The 20,096-nt window shown below is 41.0% G+C and overlaps 1 long non-coding RNA gene across 1 annotated transcript in view; it reads left to right on the top strand.

The window, feature by feature from the left end:
* The first annotated feature begins 204 nt into the window (after positions 1-204).
* The window catches only part of LOC121576944, a 174,258-nt gene continuing 154,366 nt past the window's right edge, over positions 205-20,096 (top strand). Inside the window, exon 1 of the long non-coding RNA XR_006002545.2 lies at positions 205-294. This is a non-coding gene — a long non-coding RNA (uncharacterized LOC121576944). The remainder of the gene's footprint in view (positions 295-20,096) is intronic.

Raw genomic sequence — 20,096 nt, 5'->3', positions numbered from 1 at the left:
TATGACAAAGGTTGCGTCATGCAATATCGGGATGCACAAGGATTTCTACGTGCATTAACTGCATTTATAAACACTTCAAGACCGTAGCCCACTCTTCCTTCAATCGTGTGGTTTATAGTATTTCTCCGACAGTGACTGGGGTTTGGGGCGTCGCCTTTATATTACTGGGACCAATCAGAGATCTGGCAGAAACTTTGTAAACAAGTCTTACACGTTGTGTGAAACATATTTTATTTTAGAATTTCAGAGAGCTGTATCGTTGGGAAACCCGCAGGACTGGAAGACTTCACTAAGGTAATGAAAAATGTCGTTATATTTTGTAACAAAATATTTTCCTGCACATATTTTAGGGCTGTTGCATTGAGCTCGAGCGCAAGTGAAACGTTGGCAGACATCCGGTGAGATAGCATAGCTACCTTAATAGTTAAACAAATCTCAGTGAACAGCCTACACAAATAATTGCACTCATTTTCAGCTGTAGCAAAACAAACTTGAGTTTTGAGCGGCAATTGTTCTTTTTCAATAATAACCAACAAAACTGTCGTGATAATCGCCAGCCCACTATTGCGTGTCTGCTTCTCGCTACTATGTAACCGCTGTTAAATGACAGTAGTTGTAGCCTGTAGCTGTCGGCTACAGCTCTGGCACACAAGTTCATTGAAGCACTTGAGTCACGGCCCAAGTCTTCCTTTTGTAACAATAGAAAAGTAAACTAACCATTAATCCTGCACAGTTTTAAATTATTTTCGAAATTGAGAGGTCGGGGGTTTGCTCCTGATATGTTCAGATTGTGTGAACGATCCTGCGTAGGCTAAATGATGAGTGGATACCAACTGTATGGAAGAGTGGCGTAGGGTACAGCCTACTAAGTACAGACATCTCTTTAATATAATTATTTTGTGAATTAATCGTTAACAAATGATAAGGGAATGAAAAATGGGGAGCTATAGGCTTACATAGGCCAGTGGTTTTCAAACCTCTAGGACCCCAAACGATTCACAATTTTGTTGTAGCCCTGAGCTCACCTGATTCACCTATTCAAGGGCTTGATGATTAGGTGAAAATGTTACAATCCCCTGTGCTAGCTGTGGAATAATTAAAATACATAGAACGGCTGGGGGTCCCCAGAGGAGAGGTTTGAAAACCCCTGCCATAGGCAACTCCCTCTAGATCAGGGATGGGCAGCTTTGATGGGGTTGGGGGCCACAAAATCAGAACTCATCATGAGGGGTCGCAGTTGCTCACGTCTGTGTACCCACATCATATTAGAGCCAGAATACAGTGAGGCATGTCTGAGATTCTAGTGGTTGATTTATGGTTGACCTTGAGCTTGCAAGACTGTCTTTTTCAGAACCCATTATTGTTTCGCCCAGGAAGTGCCAAATGGAGGCTGAGTATATAGATGGTGTCATGGATAATTTATTTTTTTATATTACAATCAATCACCAAAATAATTTCCATTAGAATGCATTTGTTATACTTGTTCAAAAGCACACATATTCTCTAACAAATTGCCTTTTTTCCCCATGCATTTTCTCATTTGCACACTGCAAGGTGCAAATTGTCTTATTGACAATAATAGTTTTTCTTTGTTTATGAGTAAATCACACCTTGCAGTGTGATGCAGTGACTTGACAACAGAAATGCTATTATCTGGAATATTTTGTGAATTTCCAAGAAGGAAATGACACATTTTCTCGCTTTCATAAGTCCCTGTCCTTCAGATATCAAACAGCTTTAGTAGAAACAGATTGACGTCACCATTTCCTGTCATATCTCAAATACAAACAGAGATACATGTATATCACCGCAGTGACACGGAAATAAGTAAACAAACATTACGTGGTTTTGTTTTGTACATGTTGAACTTGTGACAACTTGAAATTATACTTTATAGCCTAAAGCCTATGGTAAAATACAAATGGTTTCATTTATTGACAGCAATAAGACAGACAGCTTTTTGACAGAGTAGATTGTGAAGTGATCAGTGAAGTGGAAATGTTTTTGTGTGTGTGGCAGTCATCACAGCTGTTCTAAGGAGTGGCTCATTGTTTTTCTCTGTCTTCTGGTAAATGCTATTGATGCGTATATGGTAGTGTTGAGAATTCCCCTATACAGTGCCTTTAGAAAGTATTCACACCCCTTGACTTTTTCCACATTTTGTGTTACAGCCTGAATTTAAAATTGATAAAATGTTGATTTTGTGTCACTGGCCTACACACAATACCCCATAATGTCAAAGTGGAATAATGTTTTTAGAAATGTTTACAAATTAATTAAAAATTAAAAGCTGAAATGTCTTGAGTCAATAAGTATTCAACCCCTTTGTTATGGCAAGCCTAAATAAATTCAGGAGTAAAACAAGTTGCATAATAAGTTGCATAGTGTTTAACATGATTTTTGAATGACTACCTCATCTCTGTATCCCACACATACAATTATCTGTTAGGTCCCTCAGTCGAGCAGTGAATTTCAAACACAGATTCAACCACAAAGACCAGGGAGGTTTTCCAATGCCTCGCAAAAGGGCACCTATTGGTAGATGGGTAAAAAAAACAGACATTTAATATCCCTTTGAGCATGGGGAAGTTATGAATTACACTTTGGATGGTGTATCAATACACCCAGTCACTACAAAGATGCAGGCGTCCTTCCTAACTCAGTTGCCGGAGAGGAAGGAAACCGCTCAGGGATTTCACCATGAGGCCAATTGTGACTTTAGTGTGTCATACTTGTGTGATTTGTTTATGACAGTTTGTGGTGGAACACGTGAAAATTGCATGTACTTTCAGAATTGTTTGGCGAGCTTCTCATAGGTAGGCTGCGAGCTACTGATAGCTCGCCATCAACCTGTTGGAGAACCCTGATTTAGAGTTTAATGGCAATGATAGGAGAAAACTGAGGATGGATTAACAACATTGTAGTTACTCCATAATACTAACCTAAATGACAGAGTGAAAAGAAGGAAGCCTGTACATAATACAAAAACTAAAGTAAAACTGCAAAAAATGTGGCAAAGAAATTAACTTTATGTCCTGAATACTTTATGTTTGGGGCAAATCCTATTTTCAAACATGGTGGTGGCTGCATCATGTTATGGGTACATACACTACTGTTCAAAAGTTTGGGGTCACTTAGAAATGTCCTTGTTTTCGAAAGAAAAGCAAATTTCTTTGTCCATTAAAATAACATGAAATTGATCAGAAATACAGTGTAGACATTGTTAATGTTGTAAATGGCTATTGTAGCTGGAAACGGCTGATTTTTAATGGAATATCTACATAGGCGTACAGAGGCCCATAATCAGCAACCATCAGTCCTGTGTTCCAATGGCACGTTGTGTTTGCTAATCCAAGTTGATCATTTTAAAAGGCTAATTGATCATTAGAAAACCCTTTTGCAATTATGTTAGCACAGCTGAAAACTGTTGTGCTGATTAAAGAAGCAATAGTTGAGTATCTGGAGCATCAGCAATTGTGGGTTCGATTACAGGCTCAAAATGGCCAGAAACAAATAACTTTCTTCTGAAACTTGTCAGTCTATTCTTGTTCTGAGAAATGAAGGCTATTCGATGCGAGAAATTGCCAAGAAACTGAAGATCTCGTACAACGCTGTGTACTACTTCCTTCACAGAACAGCGCAACTGGCTCTAACCAGAATAGAAAGAGGAGTGAGAGGCACCGGTGCACAACTGAGCAAGAGGACAAATACATTAGAGTGTCTAGTTTGAGAAACAGGCGCCTCACAGGTCCTCAACTGGCAGCTTCATTAAATAGTACCCACAAAACACCAGTCTCAACGTCAACAGTGAAGAGGCGACTCCGGGATGCTGACCTTCTAGGCAGAGTTGCAAAGAAAAAGCCATATCTCAGACTGCCCATCTTAATCTTTTATTTTTATTGCCCAGTCTGAGATATGTCTGTTTTTTTGCAACTCCTGCTGAAACAGGAAAGGGCCTTCCCAAAACTGTTGCCACAAATTTGGAAGCACAGAATCGTCTAGAATGTCATTGTATGCTGTAGCGTTACAATTTCCCTTCACTAGAACTAAGGGGCCTAGCCCTTCAGTCACTGAGCTCTTCAGTAAGACCATTCTCCTTCCAATGTTTAGCTATGGAGATTGCATGGCGGTGTGCTCAATTTTATACACTTGTCAGCAACAGGTGTGGCTGAAATAGCAAGGTGTATCCACATACCTTTGTATATATAGTGTATATTAGTATTCCATTTTTTATTAATGTTCTACAAATGAAATACTTTTTTTCCCAGTTTGTTGTGGTTTACTCAGAGCCATCCTCTGATGATTTAAAAAAATGTAACAGTAGCCTTGATTATTTTGTTTACTTAGCAGATATCGAAAACAATAACTTCAACTACCTTGTATTTCAGTTCTGTGTTGAAGCAGTGCTAAAACACAGTCCAGGTGAGATTGAATTCAATATGTATTATTAGATGATGTGTTCCCTGTTGTACTTCATAAGTAGAAATTGGATAACAGCCTCTCCATTTATTTTAGATGCTCAAATGGTCATGGTCAAATTGTCAAATCAAATCAAATCAAATTGTATTGGCCACATGCGCCGAATACAACAGGTGCAGACATTACAGTGAAATGCTTACTTACAGCCCTTAACCAACAGTGCATTTATTTTTAATAAAAAAGTGTTGAGAAAAAAAGAGCAGAAGTAAAATAAAATAACAGTAGGGAGGCTATGCAGGGGGGTACCGGTGCAGAGTCAATGTGCGGGGGCACCGGCTAGTTGAGGTAGTTGAAGTACATGTGGGTAGAGTTAAAGTGACTATGCATAAATAATTAACAGAGTAGCAGCAGCGTAAAAAGATGGGGTGGGGGGGCAGTGCAAATAGTCCGGGTAGCCATGATTAGCTGTTCAGGAGTCTTATGGCTTGGGGGTAGAAGCTGTTGAGAAGTATTTTGGACCTAGACTTGGCACTCCGTTACCGCTTGCCGTGCGGTAGCAGAGAGAAAAGTCTATGACTAGGGTGGCTGGAGTCTTTGACAATTTTGAGGGCCTTCCTCTGACACCGCCTGGTATAGAGGTCCTGGATGGCAGGAAGCTTGGCCCCAGTGATGTACTGGGCCGTACGCATTACCCTCTGTATTGCCTTGCGGTCGGAGGCCAAGCAGTTGCCATACCAGGCGGTGATGCAACCAGTCAGGATGCTCTCGATGGTGCAGCTGTAGAATTTTTTGAGGATCTGAGGACCCATGCCAAATCTTTTCAGTCTCCTGAGGGGGAATAGGCTTTGTCGTGCCCTCTTCACGACTGTCTTGGTGTGTTTGGACCATGATAGTTCGTTGGTGATGTGGACACCAAGGAACTTGAAGCTCTCAACCTGTTCCACTACAGCCCCGTCGATGAGAATGGGGGCGTGCTCAGTCCTCTTCTTTTTCCTGTAGTCCACAATCATCTCCTTTGTCTTGGTCACGTTGAGGGAGAGGTTGTTATCCTGGCACCACACGGTCAGGTCTCTGACCTCCTCCCTATAGGCTGTCTCATCGTTGTCTGTGATCAGGCCTACTACTGTTGTGTTGTTGGCAAACCTAATGATGGTGTTGGAGTCGTGCCTGGCCATGCAGTCATGGGTGAACAGGGAGTACAGGAGGGGACTGAGCACGCACCCCTGAGGGGCCCCCGTGTTGAGGATCGGTGTGGCAGATGTGTTGTTACCTACCCTTACCACCTGGGGGTGGCCCGTCAGGAATTCCAGGATCCAGTTGCAGAGGGACGTGTTTAGTCCCAGGATCCTTAGCTTAGTGATGAGCTTTGAATGCTGAGCTGTATTCAATGAATTGCATTCTCACGTAGGTGTTCCTCTTGTCCAGGTGGGAAAGGGCAGTGTGGAGTGCAATAGAGATTGCATCATCTGTGGATCTGTTGGGGCGGTATGCAAATTGGAGTGGGTCTAGGGTTTCTGGGATAATGGTGTTGATGTGAGCCATGACCAGCCTTTCAAAGCACTTCATGGCTACAGACGTCAGTGCTACGGGTCGGTAGTCATTTAGGCAGGTTATCTTAGAGTCCTTGGGCACGGGGACTATGGTGGTCTGCTTGAAACATGTTGGTATTACAGACTCAGTCAGGGACATGTTGAAAATGTCAGTGAAGACACTTGCCAGTTGGTCAGCACATTCTCGGAGTACACGTACTGGTAATCCGTCTGGCCCTGCGGCCTTGTGAATGTTGACCTGCTTAAAAGTCTTACTCACATCGGCTACGGAGAGCGTGATCACATAGTCATCCGGAACAGCTGGTGCTCTCATGCATGCTTCAGTGTTGCTTGCCTCGAAGCGAGCATAGAAGTGGTTTAGTTCGTCTGGAAGTCTTGTGTCACTGGGCAGCTCGCGGCTGTGCTACCCTTTGCGGCTGTGCTAGCCCTGCCACATCCGACGAGTGTAAGAGCCGGTGTAGTACGATTCAATCTTAGTCCTGTATTGACTCTTTGCCTGTTTGATGGTTCGTCGGAGGGCATAGCGGGATTTCTTATAAGCGTCAGGGTTAGAGTCCCGCTCCTTGAAAGCGGCAGCTCTACCCTTTAGCTCAGTGCGGATGTTTCCTGTAATCCATGGCTTCTGGTTGGGGTATGTACGTACGATCACTGTGGGGACGACATCATCGATGCACTTATTGATGAAGCCAGTGACTGATGTGGTGTACTCAATGCTATCTGAAGAATCCCGGAACATGTTCCAGTCTGTGCTAGCAAAACAGTCCTGTAGCTTAGCAGCTGCGTCATCTCACCACTTTTTTATTAACCGAGTCACTGGTGCTTCCTGCTTTAGTTTTTGCTTATAAGCAGGAATCAGGAGGATAGAGTTATGGTCAGATTTGCCAAATGGAGGGCGAGGGAGAGCTTTGTATGCGTCTCTGTGTGTGGAGTAAAGGTGGTCTAGAGTTTTTTTTCCTCTGGTTGCACATTTAACATGCTGGTAGAAATTAGGTAGAACAGATTTAAGTTTCTCTGCATTAAAGTCCCCGGCCACTAGGAGCGCTGCCTCTGGATGAGCGTTTTCCTGTTGACTTATGGCCTTATACAGCTCATTCAGTGCAATCCTAATGCCAGCATTGGTTTATGGTGGTAAATAGACAGCTATGAAAAATATAGATGAAAACTCTCTTGGTAAATAATATGGTCTACAGCTTATCATAAGATACTCTACCTCAGGCGAGCAAAACCTCGAGACTTCCTTAGTATTTGATTTTGTGCACCAGCTGTTGTTTACAAATATACACAGACCGCCACCCCTTGTCTTACCGGAGTCAGCTGTTCTATCCTGCCGATGTAGCATATAGCCTGCTAGCTGTATGTTGTCCATGTCGTCGTTCAGCCACGACTCGGTGAAGCATAAGATATTACAGTTTTTAATGTCCTGTTGGTAGGATAACCATAATCTTAGGTCATCCAATTTATTCTCAAATGATTGAAGATTGGCTAATAGGATTGATGGGAGTGGCAGTTTACTCGCTCGCCTTCGGATCCTTACAAGGCACCCCGACCTACGTCCACGATATCTCCGTCTCTTCCTCATGCGAATGACGGGGATTTGGGCCTTGTGGGGTGTCTGTAGGATATCCTTCGCGGCCGCCTCGTTGAAGAAAAAATCTTCGTCCAATACGGGTGAGTAATCACTGTCCTGATATCCAGAAGCTCATTTTGGTTATAAGAGACGATGGCAGAAACATTATGTACAAAATAAATTACAAATAACGCGGAAAAACACACATAATAGTACAATTGGTTAGAGGGCTGTAAAACGGCAGCCATCTTCTCCGGCGCCATCTTCTCAGTTGTTAGCTTGTAAACGTTTTGTTTCCTGACCACATGACTTGACATAGCCTCCTAATTACCAGACTGATTACCGCTGCTCTATCTGTGTAGCGAACATCCATGTATGCTTGCGAGATCAGGCGGCTTGCGAGGCTAGACCTGACCAGGAAAAACTCCCATATGGGCAATTCCACAGTAACGGAATTACGCTTTGACTCAGATTTTTCACTTTAAAATGTATGCCAAATAAAAAGCATTGATTTCAGAGTTTAACAAACCATACAACTATATGCACAAGGACTACTTTGAATAATTTACACACAAAATTTCACAAACACATTTACTGGAATAACTGTGAAGATGCAACGTTTCGTAACAGAATTATGGTAAAATCTGTGTTTTTTATGCAACCACGTTTTCCAAAAACTCTGTTAAATATCTGCTCCGAATTAATATTTAAATATGTCTGCAGAAAGAATGGGGTGTCAGCTATGACAGGACACCGTTACGGAATTACATAATGGGTCCCTGATCTGTACTATACAGAAATGCATAATTATGGATATGAATATCATCCTCTTCATGGTGATTGGTACACAAAGGTAGAAATATGCAATATCCCTATTTTGCATATTTGGGTATTATTCTACACACATTTGGTTGGTCCGGACCAGCAGATATCTGAAACAATCATTGATGTCTGTTTCCCAAGTTTGGACATCACAGTACAGTTAGGGGTGGGCGATATGAACAAAAATGTATATCACAATATTTTTCACTGTCCGGACAATAACGATATAATATTTACATTTTAGTCATTTAGCAGACGCTCTTATCCAGAGCGACTTACAGTTAGTGAGTGCATACATTATTTTTACATTTTTTATTTTTTATTTTTCATACCGCCCCCCCGTGGGAATCGAACCCACAACCCTGGCGTTGCAAACGCCATGCTCTACCAACTGAGCTACATCCCTGCCGGCCATTCCCTCCCCTACCCTGGACGACGCTGTTGTGCGCCGCCCCATGGGTCTCCCGGTCGCGGCCGGCTACGACAGAGCCTGGATTCGAACCAGGATCTCTAGTGGCACAGCTAGCACTGCGATGCAGTGCCTTAGACCACTGCGCCACTCGGGAGGTTAATATATACTGTAAACATTTTTTTAAAATAATAAATAAATGACAAAATATTGCATTTAACCTTATAGAAACAGAAGGGGGGCATTGCAAACGTAACTTTACCATTACAAATGTAGACATAGAGGACAGAGAAAAGTCGACCCCCGATATAATTTGTGATCTCTTTTAAGGCGTACATTAGGGGAATGATAATCATACTCGGCAAAAGTTCAATCTGATTTAGAAATTAAAATTAAAGAAAAATAAATCACTCTTAGAAAAAGGAAAAGAAGAAAATAACATTTCTGAACTTAAGCAGGAATACAATATTTTACTTCTGAAAAGAGCCAACAACTACAGGTGAAACTCAAATGAAGCATATTACTTAATGACAAAGAATGTCAATTTTTTAAGTTTCTATGAACATTATATAAATCAGAATTAAACAGTGGGACGGATCCTATAGCCTTCTTAGACTCAACAACTCTGAAGCAACTATCAGCAGACAAAAAATTATCATTAAAACAAAGATCATCCAATAATACATTTTAGATACTGTTAAAACATTCGCACGGAGAAAAGCACCAGGAATGTATGGCTTTCCCATAGAATTCTATTCAACATTTTGGGACAAAATGACAACTGCTGATAATAGATCCATAAGTTTAATAAATTGTGACAATGAAATAATAAAAAAGCTTATAAGCAATAGAATGGCAAAAGTCTTACCAGACTTGATACATCAATCAAACAGGGTTTATTAAAAATATACACTTACAAACAAATACAAGAACATGTTTCAGTTTAATACAATACATAAAAAAACTAAATGTATCAATAATGGCTGTTGATGCCGAAAAGGTTTCAGATAGAAAAGGCCATTCAAGACTATTCACAACTTTGGAAGCTTTCAACTTTTCTGCTGAAATGTTATACAAATATTGTATAAATATCCTAAAGTAAAAATATACACGAATAATACATTATCTGATGAAATTGCTTTAGAAAGGGGCACAAGACAGGGATGTCGCCTCTCCCCCCCTCCTGTTTGCACTGGCAATTGAACCGCTTGCAGAAAGAATTAGGACTCAAATGTAACAGGTATTGGTAAACATGAATATAAATTAAACTTATTTGCAGATGATCTCCTGATATACCTGACCAATATTGAAAACTCAATGCCCCCTTTGCAAAAAATATTTTCAGAATACCAAAAAATCTCAGGTTATAAAATTAACGTGGAAAATAAATAAATAATGGCAATAGGAAAAATAATGTGTTACCGTGTGTCCCCTTCAGCATTTGCATCAGATGCATATCAATCCGCAAGGTGCGCAAACATAAGCACCAAGTCTTGATAAATGGTGCATAAACAATTGTAAAGCATGAATTGCATGAAGAAATATTCATGGCAATATATCCATGTAAAAATATCACAACAATAGTTATTTGTTTAGATAGAGTCAAGGATATGTTTTGTATAATTCTACAAAGTCCAAGAAAAACGTGGGCCTAAAGCCAATTTTCGATACTTCCAACCAATGACGCATCAACATTCTAACAGTCTAATAAATACATTTCATATATGCTATAGGAAGAAAAATAAGTTGGCTGTGGTTATAAAGGTCTTAGGTAACATTACAAAACTAAAACACAATTATTTCAAAGAACATAATAGCATTTTCATTGGTTTATGTTACTCTAGGATAAGTAAAAACAAACACGAGTTCAAGTCCATCACAAAGAAGTAGATTATAATTTCGTTTTAATTTCGTTTTTTATGTTACTAGTCTTTGCTTAGTAGCCAGAGCAATTTTGCCCGCGAGTGGTCATGTGCTGAACGCATGGACAGCACAGATATTCTTGGAGAAAGTGAAACTTGGAAATACAGCTACACCTCTTGAATTTTTTTAGTTATTTGAAGAAGATAAGTGTAATAGAAACTGCAGAATAGGCTCTTTCTGATACTACAGGCTATAGAAATCAAAACGTTCTACCTACATGTGACTGAAGGAGGATTTGATAAAGTGATGCTCTTTTCCCTATATCTGTCAATTACAAGATGCGCCCATCTCTTCATGTACAATTTGACAACTCATAATATTGTCACTCATCAGATCATTGTCAATTTAATCTTGTCTATAGTAAATAAAACAGTCCCGTAAAACATAAAAGAGAATAGTATCATCCCACAAGGCGTGCAGTCAAGTTATTAACATGAGTGCCAACGCTGATAAATAGGCATAACACAAACTCATCACTATTGTCTTTCTAAATTAAATCAACCTATTCACCCTCCTTATCATTCAGTTAGGCCTAATTAAAATTATATTGTGAAGTAATGTGCACAATTATCGCACATTCATCCATTTGTCATTCATTCAGTGAGGAGAGAGAGACACATTAGCGCCTGGCTGGGTACCAACGTCCTACAGCACATTGTCTTGGCGGGTTAAGTTGGGTATAGGTGTGTAAAAAACAGGTAAAAAGGCTCTAAATACTTTTCTGTTTGTGATTTCAAAATTCTGACAAATGAGCAATGTAAAATACAAACATTTAGGAAAATTCAGGGAAGGAGCAGGACATTGCTTTTTTGGGGGATGTTTTTTATTTTATTTACAAAAACGGTTCTAGTATTAACCAGTAATTACGTAATTCACGAGATGAGGGATGCGGCCCGTCAGAGCCCTATTCTCACACACACAGACAGTTCGCTGAGGCTATAGATAACTTTGGCTGATGGAGAGAGACATGACGGAGAGACCGATTTTATAAGTTAATTAATAATGTTTTTGTGGCAATCCGCTTTGAAATCAGCATATTTTGCGTTACGGTTATCACAAACAAAGTACTAGGGTAGTGAATTTATATTAGCTTCAGCTGTAAGCTAGCAAGGAACGTTAGCCTAATAAGCTGGAAACTACTGGTATCTTCTTGCATTGTAAAGTGTCCTAACCTGTATGGACATTGTTTTGCGAACAGTAGCGGTGCATGGTTAAAATCACTGGGAAGCCAAGCCAGGAAAAAAAAAAAGCCATATTACAACATACACTACATGACCAAAAGTATGTGGAAACCTTCTTGTCGAACATCTCATTCCAAAATCATGGGCATTAATATGGAGTTGGTCCCCCCTTTGCTGCTATAACTGCCTCCACTCTTCTGGGAAGATTTCCACTAGATGTTGGAAGATTGCTGGGGGACTTGCTTCCATTCAGCTACAAGAGCATTAGTGTTCCAATTCATCACAAAGGTGTTCAATGGGGTTGAGGCTCTGTGCAGGCCAGTCAAGTTCTTCCACACCGATCTCGACAAACCATTTCTGTATGGACTTCGCTTTGTGCACGGGGGCATTGTCATGCTGAAATAGGAAAGGGCCTTCCCCAAACTGTTGCCACAAAGTTGGAAGCACAGAATCATCTAGAATGTCATTGTATGCTGTAGCGTTAAGATTTCCCTTCACTGGAACTAAGGGGCCTAGCCCGAACCATGAAAAACAGCCCCAGACCATTATTCTTCCTCCACCAAACTTTACAGTTGGCACTATGCATTGGGGCAGGTAGCGTTCTCCTGGCATCCGCCAAACCCAGATTTGTCTGTCAGACTACCAGATGGTGAAGCGTGATTCATCACTTCAGAGAACGCGTTTCCACTGCTCCAGAGTCCAATGGCGGCGAGCTTTACACCACTCCAGCTGACGCTTGGCATTGCACATGATGATCTTAGGCTTCTGTGCGGCTGCTCGGCCATGGAAACCCATTTTCATGAAGCTCCCGACGAACAGTTCTTGTGCAGAAGTTGCTTCCAGAGGCAGTTTGCACCTCGGTAGTAAGTGTTGCAACCGAGGACAGACTTTCACGCACTACGCGCTTCAGCACTCGGCGGTCCCGTTATGTGAGCTAGTGTGGCCTACCACTTCATGGCTGAGCCGTTGTTGCTCCTAGACGTTTCCCCTTCACAATAACAGCACTTACAGTTGACCGGGGCAGCTCTAGCAGGGCATATATTTGACAAACTGATTTGTTAGAAAGGTGGCATCCTATGACGGTGCCAGGTTGAAAGTCACTGAGCTCTTCAGTAATGCCATTCTACTGTCAGTGTTTGTCTATGGAGATTGCATGGCTGTGTGCTCGGTTTTATACACCTGTCATCAACGGGTGTGGCTGAAATAGCCAAATACACTAATTTGAATGGGTGTCTACATACTTTTGTATATATAGTGTATGTGTTATGATAATTGCGTTGTTGCTCTATAACCTGTTAGTTCATATGATTTGCCACCGTGAAATATAGGCCTAAAGTCTAAACAATAAGAATCCGGAGAGCAAAATCCGTCCGGTGGAGTCCACAAAGCATATTGCAAGTAACAAACAGTTACATGACCTACAGCAGGGATGTGCAACTTTGATGGGGGTGTGGGCCACAAAAAAATCTGAACTCATCATGAGGGGCCGCAGTTGCTTGCGGGTCTGCGTACCCACATCCTTACAGCCACCCCACTCCCATTGCGAGCAAAACATTTTAGTGGCCCCCGTCTTGACAGTAGAGAGACATTTAAGTTTTAGATTTACATTTTTTGCAATTCTACACATTTTGCCAAGGGGCGTAGAGAAAATGTTGCAGTTTTAAATCAAGTTTGCTGCAATTCTATACATTTTGCCATGGGGCATAGAGAAGATTTTGCAATTTTATAAGTATTTTAGTGCCATTTTTTTCATTTTGCCATGGGGTGGAGTGGAAAATGAGCTGTTTTACAGCTCATTTCCTGTAATTCTACATATTTTCCCATAGGGTGTAGAGACATTTTTGCAGTTTTTAATATGATATCTGAGTGAGACTGACTAACAAAATCACCGGCCGGTAATTCGACCATGATAACAAGTTTAGATAGCTGGCTGCTAAACTAATTTAGCAATCAACATTTTTTTTGCTGACATGGGATTTCGAACACCGGAGAGTTACCGCAAGTTTTAAAGAGCTGCCTCCACTATTCCAGCACCATTTCAACATCATCAAATCACCTATGATTAGTTTAATACAGTAACACCTAAACGATTCCAAAAACAATTTAGTCCAGTCAACATAAGCTAAATATAATGTTTCTGTCCATGGTACTGATTTCTGTTTGTGTGTGTAAATAGAAAAAACATGTGACTCACCCTATTTGTAGAATAACGCCAATGCCATCCTCACTTTCATATTGCGAAACGGTCTATGACTCTGTCATACAGTTCACACTTTTAGCTGTTGTTGTCCTAGGCTACCTGGCTTAAATGCTTGCTTGCTAGCCTAACTTCCTTTCATGGGCAACGATTAGCCAGCTAGTTAACATTAGCCTACTACATCTAGCTACATATTGAACTTCCATCCTCTCATGCCAGAGGCATAATGTATGAATTTATGGTTGTATCAGAATCGCTGTTATTATCACTGGCCAGTACGGATAATTAAGTATAACCACAATCCAAATCCCTATCTCCACCCATGGCTAATTTAGGAAATAGCCAATTTTAGATAGCTAGCCACTGGAGGACAACAACAGAACAAGATGCAACAATTCAAGTTGTTTCTGTCAATTACGTTTGGCTTTTAGATGTGATTGGTGTGAAGCCAAACCCAAACTGGCTTCCCTTGACGCTGTTTTGCTTGCTCGGATGCTTTCTCCGGTGAGATACATTCAGCCTCTTGCGAATTGAAGTAAAATGATGAAACACAGGGAGATGAAAGATACATTGTTTTAAATGTTTGTTATTTTTTTATTTTTGGGGAAGCCTGGCTTCACTTGGCATACATGAATACATGCCACTGTTTGCGAACAGTAATTAAGTTTCAGCATTTCTACTTGCCGAGTCGCATTATTCAAGTGTATTACCTTCTGTGCAGCATGAGTGGGGAGTTAACATGATGCAGCCCAGACTCCCAGTGCAGGTTAGCAATGAGTAAGTGGAGCAGGCACAGTGCGTGCCTCGAACAATAAGGGGGACTTCGGTTGCGTCTGATAGAGTTGATCCATGAGACACATTTGACTGAAGTACCGAAAGTAACCAAAATTCTAGTACCGAGACATTTTTCATGTTCTGGATTTGAAAAAGTACAGATGTTTTGGTACGGTGCAACACTACCTCTGATACATTCTAATGCCTTGATTCAATCCGAAATACACAGCTAAATTATTGAAAACTAATAATGACTTTACTATCCCAGATTTGTACAATTTGTTGTGATATTGAGTAGAAACACATGAGGCAAATGTTTGCAGTTTTTATATGATAACTGATGATCAATGGGCCCCAACCCAGTCGGTAATTCGACCATGCTTGCTAGAAGTTTAGATAGCTGGCCGCTAGACTAACTTACCAATCTAAAACATTTTTGCTGACATGGGCTAATTGAGTGACTGCTGATGCACAACCACATTTCAAAATTGTATTCTATTATTCTAACTCTCTACAGTAAGTGGGCCGCCAGTTGCCCATCCCTGGTGTAAAGCTAGGCCTATATGATCAGGACTATTTTCTAAGTAAGACAACCTTTTTTTAACATCAAAGCTGTCTTCTCTTGAGATTTGTCATATTTACTGCAAGATATGAATTGCCACAATAGTTTTTTCTTCAAATTATGTATTTTTTTGGCCCTGCTGCTGTGGAAACCAATGTGTAATTTTGTAGAACCCTTTAACAGTTTGGCCTGTCAATCAATTACTGTGGGTGGGATTGTCAAGGGAGGTGGCAGGATGTTTGTGAGTCACAGAGTTGGTAGGGTGTCAACCTGTCAATCAATCAAAGTCAAGAGTTGACTTTCAGGGAAGGCGGTAGATTAGTAATAGTCCGAAAAACTAGTCTAGTCTACTCTTTCAATTACATTTATTGTGGCAAAAATGCAATCTTTCAATTTAGTTGTGGCAAAAACCTAAGAAAAAAGGTTGTGTTCTGTCAAGTAAACATGGATTCCCTGTTGATAAACAATATAGAATATAGAATAGTAGGAAAATGGTTATAACATTTCAAAAATTCAGGGGGAGGACCCCCAGACCGCCGCCAGATTGTGCACCTCCACTTTTATACAAAGTCAGGCGACCATGAATAGACTTTCAGGTATGATTGAGAATGATGCAGGTATTAAACATGGTCTTTGCTAAACAGAAAGCAGTAGTTGACTACTCCATTGTCGACACTTTAATCAAATCAGTAGGCCTATATCAATATCTTTAATAATACCATATAAGTATCATGATATTAGCTTTTATAACTTTCAATCTGTTTTCTTTTATCATATTTTGGACCAGAATGAGGCTCTCTCTCCACTACCTGCAGTGAGGATTCAACATCTTCATCGAATGTTTTCATTATTTATTTGCAGATAATCGCCAAAAAGAAGTAGTAGCCTACCGGTATGCAAATTAGGGAGCCAAATTAACATATTTCTCACCGATGCGATTTGGTTTCGTTCACATAACAGATCTGTTGAAAAGGAGCCGTTCGTTCGCGAACAACCCATCACTAGACTACACTGACGAGTCACTTTAGTGGTCACTGGCAATTCTCGACATGGGCTTCGAATCCTAGGAAGATTTTGGTTTACTTGTCCCGATGCGATACCATGGACATATAACTACGTTGTATGATTTATGAATGTCAAAGGGTTATTGGAGATTGACTTTATTCGGTCAGTTCCACACCTTTTATAAACTAGTCAACACTTGCTGTTCGGTCTTCAATCAAAGCACAGTAAATAGCCTATGCGTCCGACTCCGTGGCTGTATAGGCCTATGAAACACGCGAAATAAGATAAATGAATGTGCTACAAAACAATAATTAAGTGGATTTCAACTAATCGTTACCACTTACATTACATGGGATGTGTAAATCACAACCAGGAGATGATGAAGAAGCATCATGCTCTCCCTCCTCTGTGAAAATAAATTAGACTACAGCTAACCACAGGGTACAAAAATAACACAGGTACAGAGAGGCCGGACAGACCAGCAGTTGCCCTGTCATCGCTCGCTTTGTAACTGACAGGCGCCTGTCCTATCAATAGATTACTAGAAGATGCCTATGTTCATTCTAGCGGGAGAAAGCTATACAGACTTTTCTGACCATCGAATTGAAACTTTTAAATTAAAAGAAGCCTAGGTATTTTATGAAGTGGAAAAGTAGCTGGCTTACAACGAGTCTGTTATCGGCTATTTAGTCGACGGCCGCTGCTTATGGAAAACACTGCTCCTATGAACTTCACGTTGGTGCTCATAAGTCCTTTTAGCCATATGATGAGTGATTATGAGGGCTTTGTCATTTAAAAGAAAAGGAAACACTGACATCTAGAGGGCGCTGAAAACTCCCAAAACAATGGTAAACTACATGATTACAGGTAAAACAATTTAGTTTACCTGGGCTGGGTTCACAAAAGCATCATAGCACTAAGATCTTCTTAATTCTATTGAAACTAAATGGATGAAAGTTTATCTTAGTGCTACGATGCTTTTGGGACGTGTTGGATATCTAGACATAACTCAAGTATGATTTATGATTGTAGAAAAATATATACAATATATATCTTTCTGTAAGGTAATTCATACAGAAATGCTGTAATGATGTTTAATGTCCTGTAATGATGTTTAATGTCCATGGAAAATTGGAGGGTAGGTGATTTTTATTGGTAATGCAGGTGACACAGCAGACAGTGTCATTGGATGTCTCACTCATCTTGCCTCAGCTTGTTTTTTGCCTTCTTTAAAGGACATCAAATCAACGGTATTCAAGTCCCTTTTTCTTACAGCCATGCATTGGACTACTCATAACCACTGGGGGGTAGCAAAGTTCTACCAATAGACAACATAACACAGTCGAAGTAAGTTGCTGGCTGTGAAAACATATGAACAACGTCAAGCATGTTAAAGTATTATCTCTGTGTCTGTTACTTAACATACTGTCATTTGACACCTTTGCAACTTTATAAACATATATTATTGGGGAGTGATGCAGCAAAATTATCTGACTTCAATGTCAATGCTACCCTCTTTCTACATTGTTTTCAAATTGCGAAGAAGTGTTGCGAGGACCATTTGAGTACCATTTTACCCATAATAAGTTATAATTGCCGGATAGTCGTTTGCCACTGCTTTACTATCTTCTACCATGCGACATGTTGAAATCATTTGACAATGTCTCTCCAGGAACATGTGGCATGTGTTGTGTTGTGATGTGTCTGTGTAGTCGACGAGCTAGAAGGTTATAAGCCACAATTGAGGGCTCAGTTGTTCTAGGCCTGTTGACCTCCTTTGAAGTTGAACCTACGTGGCCTAATAAAGTCTCCTTGACCTGCCGGCTGACCCCCGTCTGGAAGTTTACACTGGAAGGAAAACCTGTGCCTGTGGATTACCTGGGAATGTGGGAGGACTGATCCTGTAGGTGGTTGGGTGGATAGTGCTGATAAAAGGGGAGAGATGGTCAGCATTCAGCACAGAGCTCCATTCACATCTTGCCATTTAGTGCGAAGGAGAGGATATACAGTAGGCTACTGCTTTTGACGTTCAGTGCGAAATCCATACTGTGAGAAGAACTGTGCTACATTGTTGTGTTGTTATTATTCATTATTTGCTCCTAATCCCCCTGTGCAACTCGCTGGCCCGTTTTGCTTCCTGGCCGAAACAACCCTATAGTGTGGGACTCAGGTCTGCAGCACGGCGATGTACACATTCCCGGTGAAAAAAAGGCCCAACAAAATACTGCATGGCTCAAGGCTTGAAATGAGTCCACAATGTCTACATAAACAGACGCTGGAGCCGGCGGGAGCTCGTCTGAGCTGAACCAGCTCATTGAAAGGGCTCCTTCACTAGCCTGGATAAACAGAGCAGGGAACTCTGATTGTTTCTCCCCCATAATCCCAAACACTGGCCCTCTTTGAGTGTGTGTGTGTGTGTGCGTGCCTCTGTGTGTGTTTGCGCTCTCGGTGTTAACCCTCTCTGACAGACCAATCATCTTCCTGCATTGAGGGGGATCAGTAACCTTCCTGTGGGTAATTGGCCTTGCCTTTTTGTCTTGACACGGCAAGATGAAAATCTTAATTAGGGAAGGCATTTGGGCCCAACCTTGGTCAATTAGTACAAATAAATTGACTCGATTGGGGAAAGGTCACGGAACAGGACAGCTGTCACAGGGAGGCTTCAAAAACAACATGACTGCTGCTAGAGGGGAAATAAACTCATCTCTCTCAACATTTCTGTGTCTCTCTCATTTTCTCTATTCAACCCTTCTTTCAACAATTGGGCTGTGACGCTGAGCTGTGTGGTGCATTAGGAGAGGCTGCATGTCTTCTAATAGCCGATGTTTCCATTCTGCGGCACGTGTGTGTGTGTGTTTATGTTCAGAGAGTGCCTGCTCACTGAGAGATGCCAGGTAGCTGGGGGTGGGGCAGACTGGGAACCACAGGGTAGACTGGGAGCCTGTGGACAGTGATGGATTCCTGACCCAGGAGAACTCTCTCACTCTCTCCCTGCTGCCCCCTGGCCTGTCTGCTCCCTGGCTGCCTTGCGCCATGGTCGGACACAGGCAACACTTCAATTTTACTGTACCTCTCTTGAACAAGCAGTAAATCTTGACATCACCACTGCTTTTCTTAGGTGAAAAAGAACATTAAATGCCCTTGATGTTGGGTTTGCAATAAAAGGTGACCATTGAGTAGCTGGGGTTTGGTGATGTAGCTTAGTCTAGCTTGGGCCATTTCATCTAAAAGGACCCATGAGCACCAACATGTGAAGTTCATAGGAGCATGTCAAATTGGGTGTCCAATGAAAGCTAAGAGTCTACATTTTGGGGAAATTAAGGCACCTATATACATTTTTCAACCATTTTCCATCCCAAAAATTAGGAATAAGCGAAGGCTTTGATTTCTTGTCAAAACAGATGTAAAAGGGTCTTCGACAACATCTACCAGAAACAGTCTTAAAAGGTATTAGAAATATATCAAAACACAATGTTGAAGGAAAGACCCCTGCCAGCTAATATCAACACTTTTATATTTTGTTTTGGAGAAATTATTTGCCTTCTGTAAGTTTAAGAAACATTGCCTTGTAATTCCATTACCAAAAACTCACATATCTTTAAGATATTTTTTACATCTCTCCCCCTCATGAGAAGGGAGGATAATAAAAGTTCACAGAAGTAACAAGTAAAGGGAGACCTACCAATT

The sequence above is a fragment of the Coregonus clupeaformis genome, chromosome 11 (assembly GCF_020615455.1).
Source record: "Coregonus clupeaformis isolate EN_2021a chromosome 11, ASM2061545v1, whole genome shotgun sequence".
In the NCBI taxonomy this organism is placed as follows: Eukaryota; Metazoa; Chordata; class Actinopteri; order Salmoniformes; family Salmonidae; genus Coregonus; species Coregonus clupeaformis.
Note: the sequence above shows the minus strand (reverse complement) of the source record. Positions and strands in the feature narration are given on the sequence as shown.